We start from the raw sequence: 11,934 nt of genomic DNA on the forward strand, positions 1-11,934 counted from the left end.
CCCCCCCCCACTCGACCGGGCACTCGACCGAGTACCAGTCGATGGCTATAGTCGAGTTGCCCCAATCTCCACCTCCAAGTCAACAACAAGACCCCCACTACACATATGAAAGCATGAATGAGGATGTGGACAGCTTCTTCCACAATCCATAAGGTAACACTATCACCTATCTTTGTAAATACCATTGCATATTTATTTTCATTTTGTTTTTAGTCTTGAATCTTCTTCCAAATTTCTTTTACACAGTGGACTGTGTAATTTAAGTTTGGGGTAGGGTTTGAGATAGCATTTTACATTTTGTTTTGTTTTCTTATCTCATATTTTAGCATAATCATGTTTATATTTGCATTTCATCTAAGGCATAGAAAAAACAAAAAAATTTGAAGTTTTTTGCAAAAATCTTTATAAAAAAAGAGTGTTTATGTAGTTTGCATTGCATATTAGAATCTTGTTTAGCATGTTTCATATAGGACTGTTTAATATTTGCATTAGGGATCTATGATGAGTTTTGCCTTGTTAGCCTTTTTAGATTCACCAAACTAGGATCAATGCCCAAGTTAATAGTACTTTGATGCTAGTTGAGTGGTTAGAAACATAAGATTGAACCAAGCCTTGAATTCCTACATTGCATTTGGTCTAAACTGAAGCATGTTGTGATTTGATGTCATTTCCTATTTATAAGAACCTAATATTGATTGTTAATTATCAGTTTGTGCGTTGCATAAACTCATGGATACCATATACATATTTGGATCATCTTTCTCCTTTTCACCACTCTTGTTGATCCAAGTAGCTGATTTCACTTTTAAATCAGTTTCCCCTACCCTTAACCAACCCTTCTTTCAAGCCATGTTTGTTCTTGTGTGTGTACGGCCTTTTTGGGATTGAGCTTGGTAGAAAGTGTTAGGTTTGAACTGACAAGAGTAAATCCTTGTGTAGTTCTAGTTTGCAATTTTCAAACTAGATAGGACTAGGTGGTTTACTTGTTGGGTTTGGGACTTGGTTGTTTTGAAAAGAAAAGAAAAGAGAAAAGGAAAAAGAGAAAGAAAATGTTAGAGTCTTTAGGAGGGGAATGTGTTTAAATAAAATCAAAGTCTAGTGAAAGAATGGGAAGTATGAAAATGTAAAGATGGTTCTGGTCAAAGATAAGAAAGTAAGAAAAGAAGAGTATAGCAAAATGCTTTTATGTCTTAAGAATAATAAGAAAAGAGAACCATAGCAAATAAGAAAGAATCCCCCATTCTACTAGATAGTTCAATTAAGAAACCTCTCCTAAGGCTTAAAGTCAAAAGAGAAAAGGTTAAAAGAGAAGTGAAAGAAGATAAACGGTAGAACTAGGACAGATTGTTAGGATAAATACTTTGGGTACCATTAGGTAGACAAGGTTTTATTCTTGTATGTGTCTAAGTGTTCTTACCTTTAGCCTTCTTCTAAAGCTCAATCTATTTTTATGAAAGAACCTTGATATTGATAAGCCCCACTCTAAAAAAAAGAGACCATCATTGTCTCTAAACCATTATTACCAAGCCAAATGAGTTTAAGCATTGCATAGAATTGATTCATGTTCTTGATTAATGAATGTTAAAGGAAACGGTTGATTTGAATGCATGTGGACATCTAAGGCTCAAATCAGTAAATGTTGTGATAGGCTTGTCTAAAATTTTTAAGTACAGCTCATTCAACTTGCATCATAGTAATAGTAACTTGGACATTGATTCAAGCTGGTTTATTGGTAAGTTTTAGGAGCTGAGATCCCACTTTTAAACCTCACATACCTTCTTATGTCTTGTTTATTTGCTTGAGGGCAAGCAAAGACTAAGTTTGGGGGTGTTGATGTTCATATAATTTACCCTATTTTCCCTTAGTATTTTCACTTCTTTTGCATCATTTACCATCTAGTTTGGCCCTTTTTGCATAGCTTTAGGACTGTTTATGCATTAGTGTGTAGTTGCATTGCATTTGCATATTTTCTTGCATAAACAGGTGATTTTGGAGCCTAAGAAGCATGGAAGGAATGCTGAAGAAGATAGGAGCTAAGAAGAGAAGAAAACAAGGGAGTTAGAGCTGGAGAATCAAGGTCCGGAAGTCAACTCGACCACCCACTCGACCGAGTGCGTAGAGGGACTCGACCGGATGGAAGAAGCAGAAGAAAAGCCAACTCGACCGGTCACTCGACCGAGCACCTGGTCGAGTTGACCGAGCCGCCCTTCTATTTTGTCTTTTAGCATTTTTAGGGCTTCCACTCCTTTTTCTATATAAAGCCTTGTACCATGCAGCCACCAAAGAGTCCAACTTTTTAGAATTCCATAAACCTAGTATTTACCCTTTTGGGAATTTATGCTTTTTACTTTTTTATTTCCTTAGATCTTTTTCTTTTTCTTTTGAGGAAGAACAAATAATTCTTTGATATTTGTTGGTTCCATAACTTTCAAAATATTAAGAATTCGAGTTTGATTCCTTCTTCAATATTGTAGATCTCTGTTTTATCTATCTAATCATGCAAGTTTCATCATTTTCTGGGTTTATAATTTCGTTGTTCATCATGTGTGATTGTGAGTAGTTTGCTTAGCTATTAGGGATGGTTTAGGCTGGATGATGGTTGTGGTTGTTTGATCTGGTCAAGCTTGATTGTTTTAGATCTCTTCTAAGCTAGATATTCTCTATGCTGATCCTATAACCGAGAGGGTAGGGTTTGATCTTAAGCTTCTTAGCATCATACCAATGTCTAGGTTGCTAGATAAGGCTAGATCCAGAGATTATCATTGAGCATGCTAAGAGATTAGATGCTTTGTTTGATTTTTGACATGAATGATCTGTTGTTTAAAGCTTGCTTTTATATGTTCTTTGCTATGTGAGAACTAGCCTAGATCTGTATAAGTCTGATTGTTTTTGCCATGAGAGTGGATTAACATGTTATATGAGATCATTGTCTAGAGATTAGCTCATGTTGATTGAGATTTGTTGATCAAGTTAGATAACCACAATCCAAAGTCCAGCCCATGAATCCATCCCTAAGACCTTGCTTTTCTATCGATTTCCCAGTTTAAATCCTGTTGTTTGTTTGCTGTTTGATTCGTTTTTGTATTGCTCTGTTTTATTTGTTCTGCTCTGTTTTCCCGATTTCACCAACTCGACCTAGTACTCGATCGAGTGCTTGCTCGAGCTCAACCCAGAGTTTCTTATTTTTGCTTTGCATTTGTCCTGTCTCATTTCCTGTTTCATTCTAGTCTTATTCCTGTTGCATTCATTTAGTTTATGTTCATCTTGTTCATCATTTGTCTTGCATTAGTTCATTAGTAGTCTAACATCTCTACTTTGTTTCTGTTTAGTCTTATCATCTTAATCATTCTGTTCATTTGCATTTAGTATCTTGTCCTTTCAGCATTTACATTATGCATTTTGCTTTTGTCATTAGGATCTTAGTTTCAAATCATCTTTATAATTGGCTCAACTTAGATAAATGTGCATGTTCTAATTGCTTGCAACCCACTCAGATTTGGATCGACACCTCTTATACTGCAACATCATAAGAGGAATTGAAACCCTCTGCCTTGCATTCCATCCATTCATCTTTTATTCACCATCCATCATCATTCCACAACACCACTTAAAATTTTGTGTTTCATTGAAGTTATTTTGTTTGGTGATAATATGTCATCATCTATTTGCTTATATAGAGGGGTATATTTACAATCTTTTTCCTTTTAGGATTAACGAAGTTTTTTTTAATATAATAATAAGATTACAATTATCTTTTGTATCGTTTTACCAACCTTGAAAACTGTTATTTCTGATCATTAAAATTGACATGTGTCACGATCTGATGAGTTACTAACTTTGATATTTGATTTATGATCGTTAAAACTGACACGTGTCACGATATGATGAGTTACTAACTTGGATATTTAATCCTTAAAACTGACACGTGTCACAATCTGATAAGTTTTTAACTTTGATCTTTGATCGTTAAACTAACACGTGTCACGATCTGGTGAATTACTAATTTTGAGAACCAAGATTTATATAATAAAATATATATATATATATATATATATATATAGATGTAAATGCGCGTAAGATGCTGCCTCATTAAAAACCTTACTAGGAAAATCCAGTGGGAAAACCCATGGTTAAGGGAAAAAGAGTGCAGAGCGCTTTTACTCCCCCTCTTGAGTACATCACTTGATATCTTCGAGATGTCGCAATCCAATATGATGAAGTAACTTCTTGAAGTAGTGGTTGAAAACGCCTTGGTAAATGGTTCGTCAAATTTTCACTTGAACAAATGTATAGGAGATGTATATCATTGTACATCACCATTCTTATGTAGGCTATTGGTCTCTTAAATGATTCATCTTGATCATTATTTTCATCTCTCATGATCTCATCAATGTATGTCGGAGACTTTGAAGATGATAGTCTTTCACCATTGGAATCATAATATTCCTCTCAAGACGTTTATCTTTTGCGTGTTCTTTTGTTGTCTCGTTAAAAACCTTTAATGGAAAAACCCAATGGTATAAAACCCATGATAAAGGAAAAAGAGTACAACCACGCACATGATAATATTTCTCCCCCTCAAAGCATCATCTTCAGGTTATTCATTATGATCATATATATCATCTTTTCTGAACTGTTATAAACAGCGCTTTCAGGTACAAACTCATATGATCATCATATCTACTGAGTCATTGAACTTCAAGTCATTTGAACCCCTTTCATATAGAAGATCTATTTGAACCTTAAGTCTAAATCTTCTTTTACATACAATCTTCTGAACAATCATCTTATACATAATAGTTATTATTCATAATCTTTTTGTAAAACTTTCTCTTTCAACTCTTCTTCTTGGTATGGTACTAAGAAACCATTTTTCTATGTAAGATGATGTAAGCATCCGGAAATAACATCTCTTTCATCAGATGTCAAATCTGTAATCTCAAGAAATATCTCAAAATATTTGATCTTGTACAATCTGATTTCTCTATCTTTCAGGAGTAATATTTCATCACTGATTATTTCTCCATACATTCCTTGGTATGTGAAATCTCTACTGGAGATTAGATAACATTTTCATCATCAACATATTTGCATTTCTTATAGATTTTTTTTTTCTTTTAATAAGAACCACTTGTAAGTGCAGAAGAGACACGAGACACATAATTTTTCTTTTAACGAGGTTCAACAAAGGCCTACGTCCTCAAACTTTCTTGAAAATACTTCTTGAACACAATTACAATTAGTGTTCAATCTCGGATTTACACAACCCTAAGATCTTCTCTTAGCTTGTTCTCGATCTATTTTCAACCCACTATGAGATCCCTAAGATCAACAACAATGATCTACAAACAAGACTCTAAACTCTCACACTTTTCTCTCCAAATGTGTCAAAAGACATCAAGACTTTTTCTTGCTTTTACAATATTCTTGAGAACTATAAAGTATTGCTTCTAGCAATATAATTACTTTAAGGGATATCTCTTATAGTTTGAAAACCTTCTAAGTAGACTAAATCAAGTCTTTCCTTACTTTCAAACTCATAAGGGATCTACATAGTTGCTTCCACCATATGAGAGTGCATTTCTCATAATAAATATCAAGTATTTATGAGAATCATTGTACTACTACATGTACTTTATTTCTCATAAAGATCCACTTATGTCTCACTCATTTTAAAACATCAAGTGTAAGGACTACAAGCCCAAACATCATCTCTTTAAGAGACTGAACTATCTCAAATAGTTACTTCTTTCAATGATTAACCAATCTTTGTGTACACTTTTCAATAAAACTTTTATATTAACCGCGGTTTATGATCCTCAATTTTCATCAATAACATCATCAACTGCAACATTGCATGCAAATATATTACGACGTCGATTTGCTTATTGGTTCCTTTTTCATTCTAGACATGACTCAACTTGTTGAGATTTCCTTTCATTATGATTCTCAGGTACCTGAATCTCTTTCGTACTCATGTCTATATCTCTTCTAGAGATTTTTCATAACTCTTTGCTTCCTCGGTGCCATATTATTTTATGTTCCTTTTCTTTTCCGAGGATGCTTAAATTTGGAACCATAAGTCTATCACACTTCGTGTGATCTTTAGACTTACTAGCAGTTGATCTTATCCCCTTCTAGGATATTAATTTCAATTGGAGCACAATTGGTATATGTGACTTTGTCACTCAAGGTCAGAAAATGCCTTGTAGCATATTTGCTAAACTTTGCAAATAAATTATCTTTTTCAATTTCTAACGCATATTTCAAAGTACGAGGATCCAGATAATTTCTCCCAATATATTTATGTCCAGCTGTTTATTTTCTCCCTTTCATATTGGAAAGACTGACTCACTGAAGCAGTCTCTGAATCTCGAGCCTTAAATTCTCGAGATAATCAATCTTTAAAAGAGATTCATATCCAACATATTTCCAATATTCTTTCAAATTCCATCTTAATCACCGTGGTGGAGCAACTCAACATGTATAACACATTTAGATGGAATATCTCTGGTTTCTGACCCAAACCAATTGTACTGGGGAGTACTCATGATAATTTTTTGGCCCGATGCGAACTTATTGACATGTAGAGTCATTTATGTCAATTACATAGCTTGGTTTCACCACCATTGTCAATCAACCAAATACTCTCGCAAACTAAATATTGCATGTTCATAACAAGAATATATGGTGGATGATCAGTCCACAATATCTCTTTGAATACATACCAAGATAATTGACACTATCCAAATTTATGGGGTTGATGAAAACCATATAATAGGCTTGCTTTGAGAAGCAGCACATATAAGAAATCACTACAGAAATCTCTGATTATTCTTTCGCATCACTACTGAACCGGAATGGTTTAACCAGTCATGCCAAACAGTGAATTTTTTTTTTTGTTAACTCAGAGAGTAAATCCCCAGACCTATGGAGGGGTCTGAGACTAATCTCTTTGGAGGAAGGGCATCCCATGGGTAGGGTCCCCTCCGGTTATGCAAATGGGTTGTAAGTAATGGGTTATGCCTAGATTAACAGAGCGACTCTTCCATCAAAACTAGAACCACTACCTCACCAGGTGGTGGTTAAAACAGTGAAATTTTCACAAAATATTTTATATCTACCTGATATACTACACGTACATGTATTATGCATGTATGTATTTATTATGTTATATGTTATACGTACGTGTATTATGTATTATATATGCATGTAATTTATATAATAATAACGTTTATTAAAGTTGCATGCATGTAATGATATTATGATACTAACAAGTATTATGCATGCATGCATAGTAGTTTAAATCAACTAAGCGTATGATCACTTTAGCAAAAGATTTAAACTAATCGATCATAACTCAGATTATAAAACATATATAATAATTTTTTTTAATAAGCAAATTATAAAAATAAGCTTTAGACGTAAAATCATGTTTGACATAAAATTAAAATTAAAAATTTGATAAAAATTGTTTCTATAAAATTCAACCATGTCTGAAATTCAATAACTTAAAATCATAAAATAAAGCCAAAAGTCAGAAACATAAATCATAGGTAAGAAATAAAATAAAGGCCATAACTAAAAATCCATGCAAAACTCAAAAGCACTCCTACTCTTTAAGCAAATCAGAGGTGTCTATATGAGTAACACCATCATGACCAAAATCATCTTCGCCATCCTCGAACACAAGGTTTTTTTCCACCTTTTGCCTCTCTTGCTTTAGGGATTGTTGATAAAGATCAACAAGGTGTTTTGGTGTCCGACACCTCTTAGCCCAATGGTCATCAGCTCCACACCGGTTACAAACACTTACATATGACGCTTTCTCTTGTTTATTACCGGTCCACTTCTTCTTAAAAGAAGGATTCTGAACTGGTACTTGTTGGTACGGGATTCAGCACCCCCGACATACCGAACTAAACCATAAATACTAATTGATTAATTAACCGGGAAATCGGTTAAGGGCTTGATTAGGTCAACAAGAAGTCAGTTCGGCCAAAGTGTCACCTTGAAGAAGAAGGAGCCGACTTCCACTTCGGCACGGCGGCCGAATGAAGCAATGAGGCAGCTTTCCATATCTCACTTCGGCCGATAAGGAAAGTGAATATATATTGTAATCTTAGGGCGTGTATAAAGAAGGAGTGATTTCTCCATTGTAAGGTATCAAGAAAAAAAGACAATAATAGAGTTCTCCTTTTGTTCTGGGCAATAAACCCTAATTCCTTTGAGTTCTACTTCTTACTTTAATTCGAAGGCATAGATCTGTTTTCTAGAGATATAACTCTATCGAATTTGTTTCCCTCCTCAAACAAATTCATTGTTGAAACCTAGTTTCTACAATTGGCGCCGTCTGTGGGGACGCAAATCGTCTCTAGAAAACTTACTCTCTAGCCCGACAATAATGTCTTCCATCATCAACGAAATCCCCGAAGCAAACCGCACAACCTCTAGCATGCTCGATCTCACTGGCATCGCATCCACTCAGGATGACGTCGCTACACGAGGTGGCGTTTCGACTAGGCCGGCCATCGCCGTGTACTCCCGTCAGCGCGTCAACGCAACGACAAACCCGGCCGAAACCTCCGCCGAACTCCCAGTCGGGATCAGATCCGAAGGGGAGACCAGCCAGGGAGCGGGGCGAACTCAAGTAGAGCTAGTCAACCTCGACGCAGAGCTTACCGGTGAACAACACCGCAACGAGGAGGCTGCGGGCGTCACGGAGCAGCAGCCCGACGCACAGAACGGAGATCTCCCTGTTCATGCCACACCGGCGATCCAGAACCCGCAGGTCATCTCCATGGAGGATTTCAAGATCTTGTTCGGCTCCATGACGAAAGAGATTTACCAGATGATCTCCGACACCAATCGCAGGGTCGACGCCGTAATGACCCAGACAACCCCATCGCAAGTCTCTGCCGGACAATCGCCTAACTTGGGCGGTCTCACTCGTCGTCTCGACTTTTCGGACGCACAATTCGACAGGAGGAATCTTCCCCCTCACACCACGTCGAGTATTCGACCAACGAATCCGAATTCGCGGATACACGAGAGCTCGGCCGCCCCGGTCGCCCGCCTCACAAACCCCGGACCTTGCTTCGAACTCGAAGAAATCAAGTCGCAAATTAGCGGCATGAACACACTCCTCCATCGGGCTATCAGCACGGCTCCGGAGATTGATAGAATTGTCGAGGTGACTCGGCAGTCGCCCTTCACTCAACGGATAACGCGAGCTGCCGTACCGAACGTCAAGCTGAAACTTCCAATCTACCAGGGAGACAAAGATCCGGTCCAGTTCATGACGTCCTTCATGGCAACCATGTCCAAAGCACGATTCACCGACGAACAAAGGGACGCCGGTTGCTGTCAGCTATTCATCGATAGCCTCTCCGGCCCTGCTTTGGTATGGTTCACAAGGCTCGAGCCGAACTCAATCGACAACTTCGACCAGTTGTCCAAGGTTTTCCTCAAGAATTACCGAATCCTCATCGAACGAGGCGTGACAAGTTCGGATCTCTGGGAGATGGCCCAAGAACGAGGAGAGCCCATCGCCAGTTTCTTGAACAGATTCAAGGAGAAGCTAACAAAGGTCAACGTCCCGGAGGACGCTGCAATGGCAGCCTTCAGGAAGGGTCTGATCCCTGGGTCACCATTACAAAGGGACCTCAATATCCGGGAACCCAAAGACCTTGATGACGCACTGCATCGAGCTTCCAGATTCGCACTCGATGAGGAAGAAGAGGCCCAAATAGCCGCGAAAACCAACGACGAACAATCAACGCATCCCCCCAAGGTTAAAAACCCGGGTCGAACATCACGAATCCCGCAAGCACCACGAACCCCAGGATCGGAAAAAGGCATCATCCACGCAGTCTCCGAGGCGGATGAACAAGACAAGCAGCCGACCAACCCGAAGGAATTTTACTGCAACTTCCACATGACCTCCGGTCATTCCACACATGAGTGCGTCCACCTGAAGAATTATTTGTACGGGAAATATCTCTCTGGCGAAGTCGACGCTGTCTTTCAGCCAAAAGGCGTTCGCGGAGGCAGAGGTCGCCGTGGGGGATGGCGCGGCGGACGATCTAACGGAGGCCGCGGTACGGGTGGCGGACGAGGCTACAACGCACCACCCAACGCAGTCCAACAGCCGGTCAACCAAGCATTCGTGAACCTCCAAGAGGATGCGCCCCAAGCAGACGAACTGCCCGGCCCACCAAAGCGGCAGAGGGGGCAAAACCCGGAGCGGGCCAATTCACCTCCCCAAGGACGAATAACCATGATACTTGGCCCACCGGAAGACTGCGCAGACTCCGTCCGCGCATTAAAGAAGAGGGCACGACAGGTGTGCACCCTTCGAACAACTCCGAGCGAACGTTCACTCTGCTCGGACCCGATATCATTCACTTCGGAGGACGCTAAAGGAATCCAACATCCCCATTAGGACCCCTTGGTTATCGAGGTCACAATGGGCGACTTCGACGTCGAACGAGTTCTGATCGACACCGGAAGCACCGTCAACGTACTATGCTGGCAAACGTTAGAAAAAATGGGCGTCACACCAGATCAACTGAAACCCGAAACTCGGACGCTGACGGGCTATGATGGGGTTGCTAAGATGTCAATGGGCGACGTAAAGCTACAAGTACGAGCTGGCGGAGTGACCCGAAAGACCAAGTTCGCAGTCATTGATGCGCCCCCGATCTACAACGCCATTTTGGGGGTACCATGGATATATGCGATGCAAGCCGTACCGTCGACCTATCACCTCTGCCTCAAATTCCCGACCAGCACAGGAATTTGCACACTTTATGGCGACCAAAGGGTAGCCCGAGTATGCTCTGTTATCGAAAAAAAACAGAGGACGGCGGAAAACGCATAGCAATTACAGAGCGGGGACCGTCTTACCGGTCTCCACAAGCTGGAGCGGAATCGCTTCAAGTCTTCGGAGTGTCGGATCATACAGGTCAATATAGACCCCTCCGACCCCTCGCGAACCGTCGGCATCGGGTCCGAACTCGACGAACGCATAAAGACGAAGCTGATCGCTTTTCTATAGTCTCGAGCTTCTACATTCGCCTGGTCAACAAAAGATATGGTCGGGATAAGCCCCGAAGTCATGTGCCATAGGCTCAACATCGACCCCACATTCAAGCCGGTCAGGCAGAAACGCAGGCGTTTGGGCCCGGATCGAGTCCAGGCGGTCCAGGACAAAGTCGAACGACTACTCAAGGCAGATCAAATAGTGGAAGTCCAGTACCCTGATTGGTTGGCTAACCCGGTGGTGGTCAAAAAGAAAAACGGCAAGTGGAGAGTCTGCGTGGACTTCACCGATCTCAACAAAGCTTGTCCTAAGGACAGCTTCCCTTTGCCGCACATAGACCGTCTCGTTGAAGCTACGGCCGGCAACCAACTGCTTTCATTTATGGATGCATTCTCAGGGTATAACCAGATCGCCATGAGTCCGGCCGACCGCGAGAAAACGGCGTTCATCACAGATAGGGGCACCTACTGCTACAAGGTAATGCCGTTCGGATTGAAAAACGCCGGAGCAACCTACCAGCGATTGGTAAACATGATGTTCGCAGATCTGCTCGGCAAAACCATGGAGGTCTATATAGACGATATGCTGGTCAAGTCTTTGATCGCAGAACAGCACGTCCAACATCTGACGGAGTGTTTTGACATCTTGGATCAATTCCAGATGAAATTAAACCCAACGAAATGTACGTTCGGAGTAACCTCCGGAGAGTTCTTAGGGTACATCGTCACTGAACGGGGCATAGAGGCAAATCCTAAACAGATCGAAGCCATCCTGGGACTACCTTCACCGACCAACAAGCGAGAAGTACAACGCCTGACCGGCCAGATCGCCGCTCTGAATCGTTTCATCGCCCGATCAACGGACAAGTGCCTCCCCTTTTACCAATTGCT

This window comes from Camelina sativa, chromosome 1 (genome assembly GCF_000633955.1).
Source record: "Camelina sativa cultivar DH55 chromosome 1, Cs, whole genome shotgun sequence".
NCBI classification, from domain to species: Eukaryota; Viridiplantae; Streptophyta; class Magnoliopsida; order Brassicales; family Brassicaceae; genus Camelina; species Camelina sativa.